The 22,783-nt window shown below is 40.6% G+C and overlaps 1 protein-coding gene across 2 annotated transcripts in view; it reads right to left on the bottom strand.

The window, feature by feature from the left end:
* Window positions 1-8,176, bottom strand: part of GPRIN3 (GPRIN family member 3) — a 66,632-nt gene extending 58,456 nt beyond the window's left edge. For both annotated transcript variants that reach the window (XM_019464446.2, XM_053901395.1), the window contains exon 1: window positions 7,941-8,176. The gene's annotated coding sequence lies outside the window, so the exon portion shown is untranslated. The remainder of the gene's footprint in view (window positions 1-7,940) is intronic.
* Between the last annotated feature and the right edge of the window lie 14,607 nt (window positions 8,177-22,783).

Here is a 22,783-nt window from a genome sequence, read left to right as displayed (position 1 = left end):
CAGTCAGCGCATTGTCAGCCCTAGTAACAGACGAGTTCCACACAATCCAGTGGCCACACTGTGTAGTGATCTCAGGGATGAGTTAAAAGCACAGCCAACTGCCATTGTTAGATGCACATTTCTCAGCTGTACAGACACAGACACAAACTGGGATAAGAGTTGATACTACTTCTGACAGTTGGTTCTCAATTGCCAAGCCTACGAAATAGACCTCACCATTACCTGAAAGACTGAGATATGCTTTGGGCTTTCAGGAGGCTAGGCAAGTTTGGCATATACCTAAAGAGTCGTATGTAACATAAAGATATGGTGTATTTAAACACACATAAAGCAATCTGATGTAAAATTGTAGTTATTGGTTAAAGAAGAAATGAACTGTTCTACGGGGGGTTGATTTTGTTTGCTTGCTGCCAAAAGTGGTACGGTAAAAAATAAGCAAACTGAAAAATTCACTCTTCTCTTACTAACAGACCACGTCAACCCAGTTTGTATTCATTAACCTTTTGCAGCATCTGCATGTTTTGATGATGGAAACTTTTTAGACTCTCGTGATAGTTTACGGGAGTCAACGACATTGACCACAATGATCTCTCTACTTTGTAGAGTCACATCAGTTTCATGAGTACAGTCACAGCACTGGAGGGCCCAGGGATACTTAGAAAACATCACAAACTCAATCCCTATTAACTGAAGTTGTTGAGCACAAGTGGCTTCTATGAAGCCTCAGTGTCAGAGAGACAGTAGGGAGTAGTGGAGACTATAATGAAATAAAGATGTAGCACATACTGTTACTTAGCTTCTACCCAGAGAGTATGTATCAGTGTCTCATTTTTTATAATATATCTCTTAAGTTTTAAATATTGCCTTAATGAAAAATAAATACCTGCGAGTCAAATAAAACATGATCTTCCTGCTGGGCCCACAAACTGTGCCAGTTTTTAATTTCTGACCTGGTATATACATCTTCAAACCTGAGGTCTGGCCACGTTAAGTGAAATGTATCGGGTCTCTCAGATGCTCATGGCAAAGGATTCTTCTGCTCTGAGTATCTATACGTGTAGACACAAAATCATCCCCATGTGAAAGGAGATTGCATAGGCATTTTCACTTAATGAGAGCTCAGCCCCTAACCCTGACATTGACAGATTTCTGTTCGGTGACTGCTTTCGGAACATGTTCAACATGAAAACAAGACCAAACCTCCACACTCATTTGTCAGAAGCAATTTCTACTCATTCAAGGATGCAAGGGAAAATGCATATCCATTTATTAACCTTCGCACTGATTAAAATCCTCATTAGCATTAAAATTCTAGTTGCTTCATTTTTACCTGTATTTTTCAAGGAGAAATAATTTGTAGTATTCAAAGAAAGCCGTGCTTAGAAAAAAAATATTACCAAGTGTAAATTAAAAATTCATGCTCTGTATAAGAAAGTAGTTAGAGACAGGGCATAAGAATCACGGAGGGTTTACTGAAATAATTGATCTCTAAACCATGTTTTGAGGGGATTGAGAAGCTAATTTAGGATGAAGGATTGAGCATTCCAAAATGATGTAATGGCAAAGGCAATGACCAAAGTCCAACAAAGTGGACTCCATGATGAATCAATTATATCTTGCATTTTGAACAATTAAAAAAAATTAATGTTTATTTTTGAGAGAGAGAGCGGGGTAGGGGTGGAGAGAGAGGGGAACAGAGGATCTGAAGCAGGTTCTGTGCTAACAGCAGAGAACCTGATTGTGGGGCTTGAACTCATGAACTGTGAGATCATGACCTAAGCCGAAGTTGGACGCTTAATTGACTGAGCCACCCACGTGCCCCTTGAACAACAATTTTTGAGAAGTGTATCAGGAGAAAGCAAATTCATATCAGACTAAAAAAGAAGAAAGATGATTAAAAATGTCTATATTATATTCAGCAGTCCTGTCCTACACAGACATGATTTGGGATAAAAATCTGGAGCTGATGCAAAATTCTGAATCCCGATGATATCTGCTATAGTGTACTTATTAAGGCAGACACATAGGCACAGACTATAACATTTTAGAAAAAAAATTGTCAACAAGAATTGAAACAAAAAAAGATGCTCTGATTACTCAGAAAATATAGTGAACACAAATGTTTAGCTCCCTCAAGCATTTAATTTACCCAGAGTTGTACATTATAAAAAAGAGAAGAGTCTCCCATAGACACAATATGATTGTTTTAATTTTAGACTATTTAGAAATCAATATGCTGAAAAAACAATCAAGAGTCTATCCCCATAAAACATCTTGATTACTCCCCTTGAACTAGATCTTCCACTTTGCTGGACAATTTGCAATTCAGGCTTAAAAAAGGATCCTCTGCAACTCCTTTTCTCCAGAAAATTAGTAGATGGAAATGTGATCTTTTAAGGAGCACTGGAGCTCTCTGTCCAGCTGTCTGTTACTGAATTAGCAAGAGTGCTGAGGTCCCTGGAGGTGCCTGTGACTGTGAACTGTTACTCTCTAGCCTTGAGTTTTTTCAAGGTTTGCTTGGTTCTGCAAGTGTCACAAGCTGTGACTACTGACTAAAGCAGTAGGGTTGGCTTCGGTATCCACCGGGTTTAAGACCCAAGAATTAACATGTTTAAGTGGAATCTGGTGTGTAAGTAAGTCCAAGAAGGCTCCCTGCCTCAGATTGCACAGCTGATGCCCACAATTTTTCTGCCACATCAGACCTCTGGGACAGAGATCACTGCGTTGTCACTTAGAAAGGCTCACAGCATTGACTCTCAATTTCGGAGGAAGGGCTGCAGGAATAATTAGATTCCCTTCCCCCCACCACTCTGGAGCCATTCATATCCTCTCTTCAGACCCCATTCCTTCCCCCCTCAGCAGAAAATCGGTAGAGAATTAGAAAGAAGAGGTCCAGGTTTTAGCCCCAGCTTTAACAATCATGAGGACACATTATTCACTCATCTGGGGCTCACCTGTTATCTTTTTTCTCCCCTGTAAGTAAGGGCAAGACTGAACAGTGGTGTTCAAGCCTGGCTATTGGAATCATTTTAGGACCATCATAAAATATAGATTTCCAAGCCCTACATTTAGATTCGGATTCAGATTCAATAGGTCACAGCATTTAGCCTTCCAGCTAAGGGTCCGTTATTATTACCTGGTAATAATAATTCAGGCCCCCAATTATTCTGCCAGCTTTAAAATAAAACCGACGATCTAATTATAGACATGAAAAATCAGAAAGCTGTTATTGTGCTGGCAACTCCAATAAGCCCAAATAAAAAGCTGTGAAAATTTTTCTCACTGGCATTCAAGACAGTAAGTAATCTAAATTGTAAGCTCATATACATTTTCCCCCATGAAATTCAATAAAGTCTTTTCAATTCAAATGCAGCCTCTAAATGTTTTTGTTATTCCGGACTTGACTCTTATGCAACAAAGCTAGCTTATCACTAATCTAAAGATTCTGATGAAGGAAGATGAAAAAGGAGTTCAGGACATCTTTATAGAAAAGTGAATCTCCATATTTGACTGAACTCCAAATCAACTAATTTGGGTACCCGAGTCTCTGTTTTAACTGGCACTGTTCTTCTGGTTGAAGGTATAACTGTTTTCAAAAGGGTATTAATATCATAATGTTGTTCTATTCCATAGGAAAGGTAGCAAGAGCTGAAAGAAGCCCACCAAACGTTTTAAAAAACACAAATGAAGACATTCTCCTCTGATTTTATCTCCTAATAGCTCGGGTTGCAGCAAAACACACTGATGTTAATTTCTCAAAATGCATGCAAACGTACTTAAACATTTTACTAAAATGCTGAACAAGTCATAGAGCAACTGAAAAATAAAATCTGGCAGGTTCTGCCCCTTCTTTTGGGGTTATGAGTACCAAGTGGTCTGATTCATCTTCAAGAAGCTGTTGGTTTCTAACACGGGGGTTTATACCTACGAGGCACACAGGAAAGGAGACTTGTAGGAGAGAATAGAAAGGTTTGCTGGATTTGTGACAGTCACTTGATCACCCTTGCCCCTCTGTGCCAATGATGGTACTTGTGTTCTGGGAAACGAAATGCTCATGCTACAATGTGGTATATCGCGTAATTTCAATACTTCATTGAATTCAACTGAAACAAGGCCTAGCCAGTAAATTATTGCAAATGAGAGTTTTTTAAAGGCAGGAAATGACAGATTTATGATGTTATGGCCATGCTGACTAGATTTTCTTAATGGAGTAGTATTAGGAAAAGAAATCTTATATTCAAAATAACAACTCTCGGCTAATATTTTAGTCTAAACAGAAATCCTGCTGTGATTCTCTCCCCCCACCTCGATACTCATTTTCTTTTCTAAATGTTTCTTAAATAAAGCTCACACTACCCTGCCTCATTCTTTACTTCTTCCTTCTATATCACCACTCCTTCTGCACTGCCCACCCATATACATTCATCTTTCATAAACTAGCTCACATTCCACCTTCTCCTTGAAGCCTTTCTAGATTAATGCAGTCCCCAAGGATCTCTTTCTCATCTGACTTTAGTGTCATGACTTACCATTCATGTCATGAATGGTAAGTTATAATGTCTTGCCTTTCTCAAGGCAGTTCTGCCTTTCAGAATATTGTGTAAATGCTTGTGTATCAGATTTCCTGTTGACTCTTGGGGTCTGACAAACGGGAAGCATCTCTTCTTTGTGTCACTTAAAGCATTGGCTTTTGGACTTTTTGGAACATGATGCATAATAAGATATACAATCTACATCATAGTCGGATGTGTATATATACATATAAACATATATTTAATCAAAAAGTTCCATGAACTATACTTACCTTTCTATTCTGTTTTACTCTACTTCATTTTTTGAAAATAAAAATGCCATCAGACCCAGTAAACTGACTTCACAATGGGTTGTGACCAGTTCTAGAAGGGCACTTACTGATTACCATGGGGTTGCTATATACATTTCCCTCACTTAAGACATAATTTAAAAATTGTGTGAGACCTTTTGGCTCTCTTTAGTACATGTTTCGGAATTATTTATTTTTTTTTCATCCACTTTTTCAAACCATCATACTTTTGCCTTTTGGGTCATTGGGGACAATTAATCCCTGGCATATACAGTACTTTCCATCTTTTTGCCCTGAGCACTGTTGTCATAAAAATAAGATCTCCTGCCTCCTATAAAACTCCAATCTCCGTTCTCTCACTCCCTTTTATTCTCACAATAGGAAAAGTAGGGGGTAGACATTTCATGGATGAAGAAATTGAGACATAGAGGATTATGACTTTTTCAAGGGTACGTCTCCTTTTTAATCAGGTTCTTACAAATTAGCGAATAGGGGGGTTCAGTCGGTTAAGCGTCTCACTTCGGCTCAGGTCATGATCTCGAGATTTGTGAGTTCGAGCCCTGCGTCGGGCTCTGTGCTGACACCTTGGAGCCTGGAACCTGCTTCAGATTCTGTGTCTCCCTCTCTCTCTCCGCTCCTCCCCCGCTCACGCTCTGTCTCTCAATAATAAATAAACGTTAAAAAAAATTAGTGAATAGAGTTTCTAGATATTTGAAGGGTATAACATTGGGTGATGTGAACAACATAGAGCCTCCCTGGATATGCATGTACCTAACTTACCCAGGTCAAACGGTTTACGGTCATGACCAGATGAGTTAGTGGCCCTGCCGGACTTCAGTGTGAGGGTGGGTCTGCTTCCTTTCACACTCATCTTTCCGTCTCCATCTTCTCTCAGTTTTTCACCCACCCAGAGCTACCTGTTATTCCTGGGCCTCTTCATGTTTTGGCCCCTGTACCAGGACTGCTCCTCTCTCTCCTCTTTACCAAACTAGTTCCTCTTGTTCTTCAGGTCTCTGCACACAGTCCTCGTCCTCTCTACCTCCACAACCTGACTTCCGCAGCATGGTCTACAGGCCCTGTCAAGCACTGAACCAGGTGGTACTCACTCCCTGCCCAGTTCTGCCAGCAGAGGCTGTGTCTCGCTCAGTCTTCTATTCCACAGACGAGGACCATGGTGAGTTCTAGATAAACAAGGTTGATTGCATGAATGAATCAATGAATGAGTGCACAGAGGGCAGAAATTGCTAGCACTGAAAGAACTCACGCGTGAGCTGGGGCTGGAACTGTGTGTCCTGACTCCCAATCTTTTATGATTTTGGATTCCATGACGGACATTTTAATGCTCCCCCATAAGTTGTAGGTTTTTTGACTGGGAATTCATACAGTGAAGGAGACCTATATCCCATAAGTATATCTGAGGCACAGTCAAGAAAATGTTGCAGGGACAAATAATTAAGGCAAGTGTATTGAGGCAATTAAAAAATACCCAAATTTCAAAATGGCTTGTTGGACCTCACCCCAACCTCCAGTTGAGACTGATCCGATTCAGGTCATGTTTCAGGCCTCCACTTCCCATATGAAGCCATGCTTTTTTTTTTTTTTTTTCTCATCATTTTCATAAAAGTCTAGTTAATGATTAGGTGAAGCCTCACCACACCACAACACACTGTACGTGGCTCAGCGTGAGTTCCTCTGCTCTGTTTCCAAAATAAATCCCAGTGATATAACATCTAGACTTGCAATGGCGATTACTACTCTTTTTTCCTGTTTATGAATCAACAACCCATTTCCTCGCCCCCCACCCAACACATAAAAACTTAAAAAGTGCTCTTGGTGATTCTATTTAAAGAACATTCTCTAATACAAACTCCTGTCATTCGCAGATAGCAACAGAGCAGATTTTCTTCTTTATGCTGTGACTCATGTGTCTTTATTCCCAGGCTCAGGGCAGGCCAATGGTGAACACAATGGAAAAGAAAGAATAGTTTATAACTGGAAAATAAGCACATTAAAGAGAAGTACACTCAAAGCATTATCAAAGTAAAATATGCAGCAGCACCAACAAGAGCAAACAAAAGCCCACGCGAGAGATGTGTAAATATTTCATGAGACTAAGCCTTAATCAACTCTCTCCCCAAATCTTGCTGGGGTTGTAAACACTTCAGTTTCTTTCAGTCCTATCATGACCCAGATTCCCCGCAAAAATAAAATGAAGACACGGACTGATGGTTCTTTCACAAATGTGTTGTGAAAAATATTGCCATGGAGCATATCCAGGTTTGCTTTAACAGGAAGATCCCCTTAATAAAAGGTGCTTGCTTCTCGGTGACTCTGAGCTGCTTTCTCCCCTCCTCCTCCAACCCTTGCCTTTTCCCCACCGCCTCTGCTGCTTTCTGGACATTCACATCATCTTAACCTTGAACTGCCTACACTCCAAGCAGAGATTTCTCCCACTGCTTCTCCAGGAGGCCCTTCAAACCCGACGGCTGTTTGCTGCCTTCCCACCACCCAAAATTCACTTCCCAGTGTCCAAGAACCCCTCTTCCCCTGCACCCCCTCTTTTATAGTCCACTGTTGTGTCTGAAATTTTGCATCTATCTTTTAGATCTGCCTGGATAGCGTGAAAATCTGTTGTGTGTATATCGGCTGGCAGTGTTCTTCAGATTTTTTCCTAAGATCCATCTCTACAGAACCCTTTATAGCCTCTAGTCTCTACCCTGACTTAATGTGGTTCCAAAGTTCACCTCTACATGCTGAACAGGTCTCTACAATGATTTCCCTTTATCAACCTCTGCCTCCCCTCCTTCTCTCTCCACCTGTCTCAAGATAAACTATATATGCAAGCGTGTATGTGGATAAACGCACACATACATGTATATACACACACATATGAAATATATGAAAACTACAGCGTTTTGACTCTAAAGAAAATAGACATGGGAAAATGAGAAAAATACAAGTATAGTATTGCCAAACACACACACACACACACACACACACACACACACACACACACACACCCCTATTTGGATATTCACAGTGTGCAGACCTGATGGATTATAATCCCCACGCCTCCCAGCCCAAGAACAAGAACAAACAGGCTTCGTCTCCCATTTACCTTCAAAGCCAGAGCCTAAGGGAGCAATGACCTTGCAGAGAAATTCATCACCTGCGAGAAAGACGGCCCCTCCTGGAGCGCAGGACGGGATGGGGACAAGAGCAACAGGCAAACGATCAGCGGGCAAAATGTGGGACCGAATCCATACCCCCGGCGGTACCGAGCACACCACAAAGCTCCGGTCTCCCGGGCTGGACGCCGGGCAGAGGTGGCGCAGGGGGGCGTCTCCTCCCGCGGCCGCCGGTCGCCTACCTGCTCTCGCTGGGCTCTCCCCGGCGCCGCGGGGCCGCTGCCTGCGCTGTGGCGGGGGTTTCCCGTCGCATATCCCAAGCGGCGGCTCTCGGCGCCACACGGATAGTTCCGGCGGGCTCCGGAGCGGCGGTCCTTTTTCGCCCCGTTCCGGGAGCTAGCTGGGTGCTCGCAGGAACTGAAATTACTATGCAAAGAGCAGAGGCGGCGCGCAGGAGCCGGGCGGAGACCGCGGGGGCCGCCCCCACCGCGGGGCTGCAGCCGCCGCCGCCCGGCACGGAGCCAAATTGGAGGTGGGAGTTCACGTGCCCGACTGCTCCTCCGTCAGGCCCGGGATGCGCCCACCTGTCCACGGAGGGCAGCGCCGCCGGGCCGGAGCATCCGGGGAAGGGGCTGCAGCTTCGCAGGCAGCGGCGGCGGTGGCGGCGGCAGCAGGGCGCCGAGCTCCGCCCCCGCCGCACCCCAGCCCAGCCTTCCAGGTCCCCCGGGAAGGGTTTGCAGCGGCTACTTGCAGCGCGGCAGGGGGGTGGGGGGTAGCGGGGCAGCGGCTGGAGGGTCAGCGTTCTGCTGCAAGGTGACCAGCGGCAGGTGGAAAGTTAAGGAGACTAAGGTAGAGGACTAGGGCCCAGAGCGACTCGGCAGGAATTCTGGCCGTTGCTCCTTCCCACAGGTCACCAGACTCCATGTATGTGTCTAGACTCTAGCAGACGGTTTCTAATAAAGCCACGTGCAGCGAAAATCTGAGAACAAGGAACTCCCCGACGTTTCACATGTGTTGCAAAACGGACAGTATCCTGCGTATTTGGAGATGGCATTGCGGACGGTTTTCTTGTCCTTCTTCCCTCTCCCCCACCCCCACTGATGGGCGTGGATGGCTTTGAAAATCGTCCCTGCCAAGTGGCTCCGGTAGTACTGTATGGATGTGTAGTATGGTTAACAGCTAGAGATGCTGCAAATGATACAAGGAAAATAACTGTTATTAACTGAATATTGTTGGCAGGCACTATGTAAAAGGCCTTATATGTGCCTTCTCTGAGTTCCACAGCAACTCAGGGGGGTGGGTATTGTTCTCCACTGTATAGGCAAGAAAACAGGCTTCCATGATTTAGACACTTTGGTTGAGGCCACACCCTAGTAACCTGCACAGCCAGGATTCAACCCACTCCAAAATATGTCCTCTGAACTAGTACACAGGACTCACCCAAGGATCTTGTTGTAATGAAGATTCTGATTATGTAGGTCTTATGTGGGCATTGCTAAGAAGCTCACAGTGATGTCCATGCTGTTGGCCAAGGAACCAAACTTTCTAACCTACTAGACCAGGGATTTGAATTAAATTATTTCACCCTAGCTCTAGTTGGTTGATAACTTTTTTTTAATTCTTTTTTATTTTTGAGACACAGCGCGACAGAGCACAAGCAGGGGAGGGGCAGAGAGAGAGGGAGACACAGAATCCGCAACAGGCACCAGGCTCTGAGCTGTCAGCATAGAGCCCAACACAGGGCTCGAACCCAAGGACTGTGAAATCATGACCTGAGCTGAAGTCAGATGCCTAACCAACTGAGCCATCCAGGCGGCCCATAGCAGCTCTCTGAAGGTGGGTTAAGAAGGACTCTATGGTTGTATCTTGGCTCCTAGTCAGAGAATACTGTAATCAGTTCATCATGTTCAATTTGGTTGTGGAGAGATGGTTGTGACAATGTGCTGGGTGGCCATCCCCTTCCAAAACAACAGGGGTGGCTATGGTATAATATCGAAGGCGTTGGTGCACCAAGGACAGATATCTTCCATTCCAGTTCTCACCCTCATTAAGAAAAGCTTAAAGTTTTACACCTGACGTATGTAACACAAAACACTTTACAAAGCGAGCACATAAATAATTTTATCTGTCTTTATAACAACACTGTAAGGCAAGAATAATTTCATGTTACAGGAAAGAAAACTGAGGTGGACTGAGTTTCCTGAGGTTAACAATTAATATGCAGGCAGTAGTGGCTAGACTGTGACAGATCTCTAATTCAAGGTTGTTTTTACTATGCCACGTGGGTAGTTCCTACTGATGCTGTAACAAATTACTGCAAATTCAGTAGCTTGATATAACACAAATGTATTAGCTTACAGTTCTGGAAATTGAAAGTCTGAAAATAGGTCTTACAGGGCTAAAATCAAAGGACCAGCAGGGCTATGCATTCCTTCTGGAGGCTCTGAGGGGATAATCTTTTCCTTCCTTATTGGTCCCAGTTTCTGGAGACAGCCTATATTCCCTGGCTTGTGACCATTGTGATTACCTTGGGTACACCCAGATAATCCAGAAGAATCTCTCCATTTCAAGATCCTTAACTTAATCACATCCATGAAGGGCCTTTTGTCATGTAAGGTAACATATTCATAGGTCCCAGAGATTAGGATTAGATATTTTTGGAAGATTATTATTATGCCTACTGAAACCTCGATTGGTACTTATCTTAACAGTTTCTACCATACCTTATTGGTCTGAATGACACTGAGGTAATCCTTAGGGGAAGTCCTAACTGCTGTTAAAGGCCCTCTTTAACAATACAGAATTGTTCAAAATTCTGCTTCTCAAATATCTGCTTCTAGGATAAATAATGCAATTCAAAACTCAGACAAAATCGAGTGTAACTTCAATTCCAAACCAAGTGATGGTTTTTGAAGTGATGAGAAACAGTAAACCAGTATGTCAAACAAAATCAATAAAAATTATTGAACACCTTTTATGCTCAAGACATTTATAGAAAAACTCTGATATAGAGAAGTTTATCATATTATTGGGGCACAGAATTTCTGAAAAGTGAAATAATAAAGGATTTAAACAGAAGAAATAATAGGAGAAGCCACATGAGATGGTATATGATTAATTGCCAAGTAAATTAGATAAATCTGGAAGTTAGACTAATACTGGAGAGTAGATACAAAACTGGAAAGGTGGGTTGGAAAGGTTGTGTTGCTTAGGATCTTAAATGTCAAACTAAGGAGTTTAGACTTCCCCTGCAATAATAACACTGATAATAACCCCTTATGTTCACATAGAATAATTTACCAAGCACTTTTTACATATTTTCAGTCACTTGACTTCCTCCCATAAGCCCCCAGAAAAGCAGGCCTGTGCATGCGCATGCAACACACAAGGAAGGAAATGCAAGTCTCTTATCAAAGTGGTGTTCTTGACCATTCTATGTAAAATTGCAGCTCCCCTTCCCACTTACATGTGCCATTCTTTTATCTTCCTTACCCCTGCTCTATGTTTTTCCATTGGGCCCACTACTGTATCTTGATAGAGTATATATTTGTTTATTGATATCTACTGTTTATGAGGGCAGGGACTTCATCTCTAGTTCACTGCTATATCCTTATCGCCTAAAATAGTGTCCAACACTTATTAAGTGCTCAGGAAATATTGTCGGATGGATCATTATCTCCAATTTAGAAATCAGGAACGAAAATCCCAGATGTTTAAATGACCTTCATGATGTCCAACAGCTAAAAGTGCCTTTACCAAGACTGAAGCCCAATGTCTGGCCTGATGCTTTTTTTTTTGATAGACTATTCCCTTTCTGAGTGAAAGCTGTTAGTCATGTTTAAATAGGGGCAGCAATATATTTTAAAAAGATAAGAATTTGAGACTAGAATCCTCTCTAAATGTCACATCTTTCCTAAAAGCTTCATCCATCTAGCTGGATTGGCAAGAAACATTGGCAGGACAGAGTTAACAACAGTGAATTCTGGAGGGCTGCCGTCAATTCCATGCTAGTTAGCACTGACTAATACTGTAAGTTGTTTTGTAAGTGTTCTGTTAATTCATGTGCACATGTCTTGACACTCTGGATTATAGGCTTTTGGTCTCAGGGACTATAACTTCTATTTCTTTTATTTATTTATTAAAAAATCTTTTTTAATGTTTATTTATTCTTGATAAAGAGAGAGACAGAGCACATGTGGGGGAGGGAAAGAGAGAGAGGGAGACACAGAATATGAAGTAGGCTCCAGGCTCTGAACTGTCAGCAAAGAGACCAATGTGGGGCTCTAACCCATGAACCATGAGATCATGACCTGAGCTGAAATCGGACACTTAACCGACTGAGCCACCTATTTCTTTTATATCCCTGCATTCTGCCCAGTACTGGGTTCTAAATAGACTTACCACTGCATGGCTACAAGAAGGCTGCCATCACTACAAAAATTATTTTATTACAGGGCACCTGGGTGGCTCAGTCTCTTAAGCATCTGACTCTTCATCTTGGCTCAGGTCATGATCTCACAGGTTTGTCGGACTGAGACCCACATCAGGCTCTGTGCTGACAATGTGGAACCTGCTTGGGGTCCTCTGTCTCCCTCTCCCTCTGCCCCTCCCCTGCTCGTGCACATGCATGTACTCTCTTTCTCAAAATAACTAAACTAAAAAAAAAAATTCTATCATTACAAACCACATTCAAAACAATGTAGGGGATCTGAATATGCCACTGCAAAATATGTCATTTTGTCATATGTCCAGTTTTGAGCTGGAGGCAAATAGGAGTCAACAGATGCATAAGAAAGCCTTCTTGGAGCTTTCCTTATCAGACTAAAAGAAAACTTCTGAGAAATGAGGACTGCTATAAGCCCCTTTCCTGGGAAGTCTTGTGGCCATGAAAAAGATGGAGAGCCAGCCCCAAGATGGGTCTGTGAACCAATCTTACTAAAATAACCCTTGGCTTTCATTAGGTTCCCCTCATACATTTACCTTGCCACAGTTTGCTGCCCCTAAAAGCCTATACCCCCTTTTCCTTTGTCTGGTCATTTCTCTACAAAATGATGGCTCTTTATTAAGATAAGCCCACCCATTTGAGTCATACATCACTGAGTTTCTACTGGATCTATGCACAACGCACAGGTAAATAAATTCGGTTTCTTTTTCCTGTCTTAATTTGTCTTTCTCTGTCTATAGGGCTTCAGCTGGAGAAGTTAGGAGGATAGAAGGAAAATATTTTTTTCCTCTTCTACAACAGGAAGAAAAGAATTCCTGTGGAAAAGGGAACCTCCATATTTTTTTTCATGGAAGAAAAACATTTTCCAGAACCCACTCTCCTAGTCCCAAATAGTTGGCCAGAATTCAGTCACCAAATCACCCAGGAAGACTCTGAAAATGGGCCCCTAGCAAGGAGGAATGGACCTGCCTTGATTTTTCTAGGTTGTCTAGAAAAAATCCTGGTGCCCCAATCAAAATTGAGGTTCTGTTAGTAAGGGAGAAGGAAGGTCGGCCCTAGGATCATCCCTTAGCAATATCTTTCACAGACACTGAAAGTGACTGTGACTCACATTCAGGTCTGTTTGGAGGTTCCCTGCCTGCATCTGGATTTCTGGAAGACCCTAGCAAGCCGTATAAGTTAGGTTCCTACTTATTTTCCTCCCTCCCTCCCCCCTCTCCTTCTTCCGTCCCTCCCTACCCAACTTCCGGTTCCCCCTCTTCTGATGCTAAGTAGCCTTCTGCAGCATCATCTTTTGCCTACTTAGTATTCCACTGTATATTTAATCAATGTCCTATTGCCAAATGTTTAGATTATCTCTATCTGGAATATTCTTAAGCTAGGCTTGCTCAATTGATTGCATAAGAGACACTCAGATCACTGCTTGTCCTACTGACATCATCTCTTGCTGCTCCCTAAACTCACATTTTCTATTTCTGTAATAGTTTTTATCACACTAGTAGATTGTTCTGCGACACCATGACTTTGCTTTGATTGTGCCCTCCACCCACCCCCCCCTGGAAGTGCCCTTTCCTCATAGCTGCTTATCAAATTCCTATTCACCTATCAAAATTTGAGTTAGCTTTCGCTTCCTTCAGGAACACTTGCCAAAACCACCCATTCTTCTATTTAATTACTTCCTCCTCTGTGATACATCTGTATGAAGTATCCATCCTTGTCGTAGTTAATAAAACACTGTACTACAATTCATGTTTTTTCTCCTGAATACACTCAGAGTTTCATGAGAACCAAGTCTTTGTATTATACCATTTTTTATTATCAAACGTAGCACATCACCTGTTGATTGTTAACATTTGTGGAACTTAAGGCCAACAGTTTTTTAAAGAATTGACTCTGCTCCAGCTGTTGCGCTAGGCATTTTGAAAATCAACTACTCTAATTAAAGTGAGAGAAGATGGAGCAATCATTTCATCACAAAAGATTTCTAGCTAACTTTAAGATGAAGGAAGAGTCCTAAATGGCTTCAGGCTCTGACAACTGGGGTTGTGTCTACACTGTTGTCACGGGTATGCAATGTGGAAGGATTTGGTTCTTCATCTGGCCATTTTAGCCACGTACACTTGTGGATAGCCACCTTCTATTTAAAACCTGCATGTCATACATGTGAAAGTCTATTTCATACAGGACTGTGTTCCAGTGATTATTTTTGCTAGGTGCTTTTGGGCTATAAGGAACAAAAATCATGCTCAGTTCACCTCAGCTACTGGAAACTTGTTTAAAGTGCACCAGGAAATAAGGATGCAGGGAACCATCTATGCAAGACACCTGCTGTCTCTGTCTTCTTGACTTCCATTCACCCCTTGCTAATGACTACATCTCAATTTTCCATTGAAGAGCTACATAACTCAGTCCATGTGACTAGGTGGGGCTGACCCTGACCAAGGGGTAAATAGTATGTCTTACTTAGAGCAATAGGAGAACCACCTGTTCCTGGTCACAGTAATTGGATCATGGATGGGTACAAGACCCAAACTATTACTAGAACTCTTGGGAAAGATGGGTCTCCTGACTAGGTATAATGTAAACTGGAACTGTTAATGGAGGCCATTTGTAGACAGTTTGTATGAGGGAGACATGAAGACAAAGGAAAGGAAAGGAAAGCAGAGCTGGGAGATGGAGAGAAAGTGAGGAGTTCTTTTTCTGGTGATATAATTTAAACCATTACATTCAGCCATGCTTGAATTCAAGCTCCACCACTGAATTTTACATTGGTTAATTATTTTCAAGTTGGGATTGCCTCCCACAAGTGAAGAGTTCTTATAGGCTCTTGTAATAGCTGCATGGAAAACGGTATATATTGCTCAGGATACAGCAGCAGACCCTGTGATCAACAGTGATGCTTCTGGTCCAGTGTGAAGCTCTCTGGTGACTTGGTCACATTGTCCCTTTAGAAGCAGCCATCTGCTGTTGCTTCTCCTTCTGAAGACTCTGAAGAACTTTCTAAATGCTTCTTTTCTGCTTCTCTGCCTACACAACTATTATCTGAACCCTTTTTTTTCCTCTGCACAAATTGCATTCAAACTTCCCAGGAAAGAGAATTTGATTGACTGCTTGATACATTCCACTGACTGCTTGATATAGTCCCTTAAATGTAGGGAGTGCTTTCTTACAAGTTGTTCCCTCTGGCATGATTTACTGCCCCATATCTACCTCCTTCATTTGGCTAATACTTACTTAATTTTCATGTCTCCGGTAAAGCCATTTCTCCTGGAAAGGTTATTTGAGTCCCCAGGATTGAGTTAAGTACTTCTACTTTGTGTTCATAAAACACCTTCCTGTTTATCTCTTGATATTTCATTGCCTATTTACTTGTGTGCCTCTCCACTTACCACTCTTAGACTGTAATTTCTTTCTGAACAGGAATTTTTTCTTGGTTTATGTTGAGCGCCTGGCACAGTTCCTAGCACACGGTAGATACAAAAAACAATATTGGCTAAGTATTGAAAAAATATTTGCCATTGAGATTATGGTCTATCCTAAGTCTCTATTAAAAATCTCATTGACCAAACTAGCAATGGGTCTCCACAGTTGGTTCTCTTAACTTATCTAGGGTGTAACATCAGGAAAAGGAATTGGAATATAACTAATGAAACGAAAGCAGTAGAGTGCCAACAGTTCATATGTACATTTAATTTACATCAACATACATACATACATAGTATTGGGGAGAGGTAGTGAGAGAAATACAGAAATAACAATGCATATAGTATGCATTTGGCATGACATTTCACCATTTTGCATTTGACCTGGGAGCTGTTCCCTCATGGAAGCTCTCATAACAGGGTCATTATCACCGGGGATGATTCTAGTGTTTGAAGGTACTTTTTTTCATATGACCGCTAAACACAATGATGCCTAAACATCAATTAACCATTTCATTTGGTATTAGACCAAAGGCTCAGAAATCTGTTCTAATGCTGGAAGAAAGGAACCAAAGGAGGAGTTAGTACTTTCTTCTAATGAAAAAAAAAAAAAAGATTATTGTTAGACAGATAAGCTAGTGTCGAATATATATTTTGACTGGAGAGGTTTGAAGTCTTTGCCTTTTCTTGCTCCATGTTGCCACAGAACTCAGGCTTTTCACTACATACCCTCCAGCTCTCTAGTCCTGAAGCCAGCTCTGACCAAGACAGGCAATAGACTCACATCCTGTAGCTGGTGACATGTGGAAATAATCTCATTGAATTTCCACATTTGACATGGAATGACTAAGGTGGACCATGAACCACCATATCTGCAATGATGATCAACCTTCCTCTCTGTTCTCTATCATGTTCTCTTCATTCGTATGGTCCTACTTCTGCCTGGTTTTTTAGTAAAGCTGCATTCGCTGGCACTCCAGCATGCTTGTTTGAGACCCTGACCCTTCTTAGCTCTTGCCAGCCCTTTTTATCCAATGGCAGTGGGATGATGGTACTTAGGTGCAATTTTTTCTGGTAATTGGGTGGAATCCAGCTCTAAATTAGATAGATCTCCTGGAAAGAGAATGCAACTAGCATGTAGTTTTAAATATAACCACCATCCTCAGTCAGTTGAGCATCTGACTTTGATTTTGGCCCAGGTCATGATCCCACAGTCATGCAATGGACTCGCACTGAGCATGGAGCCTGATTAAGATTTTCTCTCTCTCTCTCTCTCTCACTCTCCCCCACTCATGCATTCTATCTCTCTCTTTCTCTCTCAAATAAAAAAAAATTCAAATAGAACCACCATCTAGAGACTGTCTTGCCTCATTCACTTCTAAGTCTGTTCTACCTTCCCTCCACTTTAAAGATGTGAGCTCTATGTAACAAAATTTGCCCATTCTTTCAGACACTATTACTTTTTTTCTGAGTCAGGCCCATAAACCAAGGTAGTTTCCCTAGTCCAAATTCCCAGCCTTCTCCATCTGCTGAGATCACCAACATCCTCCATAAAAACACAAAACACAAAAAATTATTTAACAGTGCTCATCAACTGATGAATGGATACATAAAATATGGCATATTGTACAACGTAATATTACTTGTCAATAAAAAAAATTATATATGTTCTAGTTAAAAAATAGTCAAAGGATCTGAATAGACGTTTCTCCAAAGAAGATATACAAATGGTCAATAAGCACATGAAAAAATGTTCAATATCATTAGTCAGAAGGAGAATGCAAATCAAAACCACAATGAGATACTACCTCATACCCATTAGAATGTCTACTATCATACAACAGAAAATAAACGCTGGCAAAGATGTGGAGAAATTGGAATGCTCATAACTGCAAAAGGGAATTAGATATGGTACAGCTCCTTTGGGAAACAGTTTGGCAGGTCCCCAAAAGGTTAAACATGGAGTTACCACATGACCCAGCAATTGTACCCTAAGTATATCCCAAGAGAAATGAAAACATATGCCCACAAAAGAATATGTACACAGATGTTCATAACAGCATTATTCATAGCAGCTAAAAAGTAGAAAAACCCAAATATCCATCAACTGTAGTACAAACACCCATAAAATAGAATTTTATTTGGAAATAAAAAAGTATTGATACATGATACAGCATGGAAAAACTCTGAAAACATGTAAAGTGAAAGAAGTCACGAAAGATCACATTTTGTAGGATCCCATTGATAGAAAATGTCCAGAATACAAAAATCTATAGAAATGGAAAGTAGATTAGTGATTGCCTAATTAGGGCTGTAAAGCAGGGAAAAGGAGAGAATGTGGAGTGACTGCTAATGGGTATGGGATTTCTTTTTGGGGTGATGAAAATGTTCTAAGATTAGATAGGGGTGATGGTTGCATGACACTGTGAATATATTAAAAAACATTGTACAATTTAAAATAGTGAATTGTATGCTATGTGAATTTTATCTTTTTTTTTTTTTTTTTTTTTAGAATTGGAGAGAGAGCAGAGGAGAGGGGCAGAGGGAGAGAGAGAATATTAAGCAGGCTTCGTGCTGAGGCTCAATCTCGTGGCTACAAAATCATGACCTGAGCTGAAATCAAGACTCAGGTATACTTAACAGACTGAGCCACTCAGGCACCCCATTAATTATGTCTTAATAAAGCTGTTTAAAATATTTTAACAGATAGTTTAAGTCCGATTGAATATTTTTTAAAGTTCTCAACTTCTGTTATTCTAAGAATGAGCTCACGAGTAACCTTTTCATGTCTGTTTCCTTAATGCATTATCCTGATCAATGATACTGTCAACCTGTGCAAATATGTCAACCTGTGCAAATAAATTGATACTTTGGTTTGCATATCCATCTCTTGTGAGTCTTTTTTAGCCCAGATAATTTCCCCAGAGTTTGATCACACTTAGGGTGAACAGATAGAATGGATTTTAGCAAACTGCAAAGCTAAACACCTGGCCTGTGTTAGCCTCATACAGGTACTACATCCCCAAGAGACTCTGCCTAAAATAGCCAACCAGACAGCCAGCTAGCTGGCCTCTTGCTCTTTCTTTTTGGCAGGTCTAACCTACAATATATTGGATGGAATGTTCTTTTTCAATGAGGAACTGTAAAGATTCCTGATGGAAATGTGCAGTATCATATCACAAAAGAAAAATAGAGCAGAAATAAATTTAAAAAATAAGATATAGTTCCTGATTTTGTTTTCTGCAATGGATATGAAGCCTTTGCAAAAATAAACAGTGATTTGGCATTTCGCATCACCACTGCATCAGTCGTTAATAAGGACTGAATTAATGAATGAATAAACTCACGTTATCATATTGTTTGTGGATTGATGAATATATTCAGTTTTCCCAGACTGGTTAAGTTGATGTAGTTATGAAATTGCACAACTCAAGGAATAAAATTGTATTCTATGTAAATGGTGTTTTCTGGATTTGTGCAAAACAGAAAATCTGATTTATCTAACAGCTCTTCCAGAATGGTAGTAAAACCTGGAAAATCAAAGGAAAAATTGGTCTTCCTATCCTATCTTTCCCCTTACCTCACCTAAAGGTAGAATTGTACTAGGTGTCCCACTTTACTTCCTGAAACTTGAAGCCACCAAAGCACTCCTTATTGTCAAGTCAATCAGTTTGATGCCTATTAAGATCCCAGAGAAATTTAGGTTATATTTAGTTCTTATGGATTTACAGACTCATATTCATTGATAATTATATTAACATTATAATATTCAGTTGGCTTAATTTTCTATGGCTGATATTCACCATGATGTGGTAGATTAGATATTACTGATTTTTAGGTAAGGATCCAAATAGAAACGGGTGAAATGCATTTTACGGATTTACATCCTTTGGCTGCCATATCTTATATCCTAAATTGACTCTTTTGCATGGGTGAAGACAGAACCAAACACCTAATCAGTCCATAAAATGCAAATAATATGGTGGAACAGAATTTCTAAAAGACATGATTCCCTTTCCTGGGAGACATGGTTATTGACCATGGTAAACATATGCATACACATACATATACATACATATGTAAATGTATACATACATATACATGTACATGTATACATACACATACATATACATACACATAAATATACACATATATGTACATGTATACATGTATACATATACATGCATATGTACATATATATGCACATATACATATATACATACACATATATACACACATACATATATATACACACACATACATATATATAAACACACAGTGTTATTATATATTTATATATAATGTGTGTCTAAATATGAATATATGTGTGTATATATCAGAAAATATATGAATTTACAGAGGGGATCCATAAAGCCTAGATATATCAATAGTATGTTTTAATTTTTTATAGATTGAAAGCACCTCTGATGAGATAATATTCTTCTAAGTATTATCAGATTTTCTGGAAACAATTTTTTTTTATTTTAGAGAGAAAGAGAGAGAGAAGGGGCAGAGAGAGAGGAGGAGAGAGAATCTTAAGCAGGCTCCATGCTCAGTGCAAAGCCCTAGGCAGGGCTTGATCCCACCACCCTGAGATCATGACCTGAGCCAAAATCGAGTCAGATGCTCAACCGACTGAGCCACCCAGGCACTGGTGGAAACTTTTTATACATAAGAAATACGAATGCAAAAAGACTTCTTTAGTTAAGAAGACTATTAGATTTTCCTAATCACCAAATGGGTTATTGCTTCTATTTGTAATTTCCAGGATGACTTATCTCCCTAATTATTCATTTACTATAAGGAATCTCTATGTTTCTCTCTATATAAGATAGTTCTAGAAGTTATGTCAGAAAGCATATTGGGGCACTTGGGTGGCTCAGTCAGTTAAGCGTCTGACTTCGGCTCAGGTCATGATCTCACGCTTTGTGGATTTGAGCCCTGTATTGGGCTCTGCACTGACAGTGTGGAGCATGCTTGGGATTCTCTCTCTCTGCCCCTTCCTAACTTATGCTGTCTCTCTCTCTCAAAATAAATAAATAAACAACAAAAAAAGCATACTAGGGGGTGCCTGGGTGGCTGAGGCTCAGGTCATGATGGAACCATGGAATTGAGCCCAAAGTTGGGCTCTGTGCAGACAGCACAGAGCCTGCTTGGGAGTCTCTCTCTCCCTCCTTCACTGCCCCTCCCCCACTCTCTCTCTTTCTTTCTCTCAAAATAAATAAATAGGCGTTAAAAAAAAAAAGAAAGTGTATTAGTATAAAATGGATCTTTTTCCCTATAGCAATAATGCTACCATTAGGTCTGATTTTTCTGATCATGAATTCAACAACAAAATGATTCAGAGTTAAAAACAAACAAATACTAAAATCTCTACAATCATTTAAAATAAGATTATGTTCTAAATTCTATAAAATTACATAAATAGGATATGTACATTATTCAGGATATCTCAATGTACTACCATGTACATATATAGCAACATATTATAACTATATTAGATTACTGTATCATAATGACACTGAAAACAAGCCAGCTCTAACAACCATTGCACTAATTATACATGATTCAAGGAATAGTTTTGCTTGCATTCTTACAATTCAGAAGGAGTTGGGAGGAATAATGTTTCGCCAAATTCTTACTAGCACCGCTTAGGGAAGTTTGAGTGGATTTTTTTTTTTCTCTTGAAAAGTTTTCCTGAAGCAAGAAGTCTTCAAAATCATTAAACTGTTCTGACAAGCAGATATTTGTTAAGATTCTACCATATGCCAGACACTATGCTAAGCAATGAGGACACACAGTTGAATAATACACAGCCCTGCCCAGGAGGAATTCATAGTTCTGGGAGGGAGACAGATGCATAAGTAGTTGATTTCCATATAGGCACGAGCGACACATGAGACACTATGAAACACGGGGAAGCTGCAGTTTTGAGAAAGCAGTTCTTTGTAAAGAGTCTTAAATTCAAGATGGAAAGGAGGTAGTGGGATGATGAAGAGGGATGTAAAAGAGACATTTAAGAGTATCCTGTGCTGTGCTCCAAACAGGTCACTAGAAAACAGTTACTGTGGTATTACCTATTTGAAGTCCTTATTAAGAAACATAGTTCAGTCAATAAAATGCTTACTTAGTGTTATATTATGTATTGGGCAATGTTCTAGATGCTCCAAATACAGGGATGAATAAAACAGACAAATGTCTCTGACTTCAGGAGCTTACGCTCTACTGAGGGAAACAGATAAAAACTGAATAAACAAATATATGTTATGTCAGATAGTGATGAATGTCATAAAGGGGAAGAGAAGAGTTAAGAGACTGGAGTGACAGGGTGCTATTTTAGATGGGTGGAGGTGATCAGAGAAATCCTCTCAAGAGGTGGTTTTGAGCAGAGTGAAGTTAGGGGGCAAGCTGTGTGTGTCTGGTGAATAGCGAGATAGCTTTTCAGATAATAAAGGCTCTGAGGCAGGACCTTGACTTGGTATATCTAAAGGTCAGCAAGAAGACTAAAATGGCTGGAATACATGAAATGAGGGAAAGAAGAACAGGAAATGAGTTGGTGGGAGTGGCCAGAGGCCAGCTTACGTAGAGCCTTTATTCTTACGAAATCTGTTTTTTCTACTTCCTAGTTCCATAGCTCCTGTATGATTTTCTCTCTTCTATTGATCTTATGGAGAACTACAAGGCCCTGGGAAGTCCTGGATCTCTGACTAACCACACAGAGGACTAACCACTGATTAGGAACATTTACTTTGGATTTTTTTTTTTTTTTAATGTAAGCACATGATTCAGTAAACTACGCTAAGCCACCAAGATTTGGGAGTTTCTTACAGTAATCATTGACTCTCACTAATAAAGCTTTGTGGTTGGTGGGGTTTGAAAAAAAGGCATCTAGTGAATTTGATATTTGAGTTCATTTTCTTTTCTTTATTCTTTACCTTACATCCACCACCCCTCAAGTTAGGAAAAC

Source organism: Panthera pardus, unplaced genomic scaffold (assembly GCF_024362965.1).
Source record: "Panthera pardus isolate Hobbes unplaced genomic scaffold, ASM2436296v1 HiC_scaffold_13, whole genome shotgun sequence".
In the NCBI taxonomy this organism is placed as follows: domain Eukaryota; kingdom Metazoa; phylum Chordata; class Mammalia; order Carnivora; family Felidae; genus Panthera; species Panthera pardus.
This window is presented reverse-complemented; position numbering and strand designations above follow the sequence as displayed.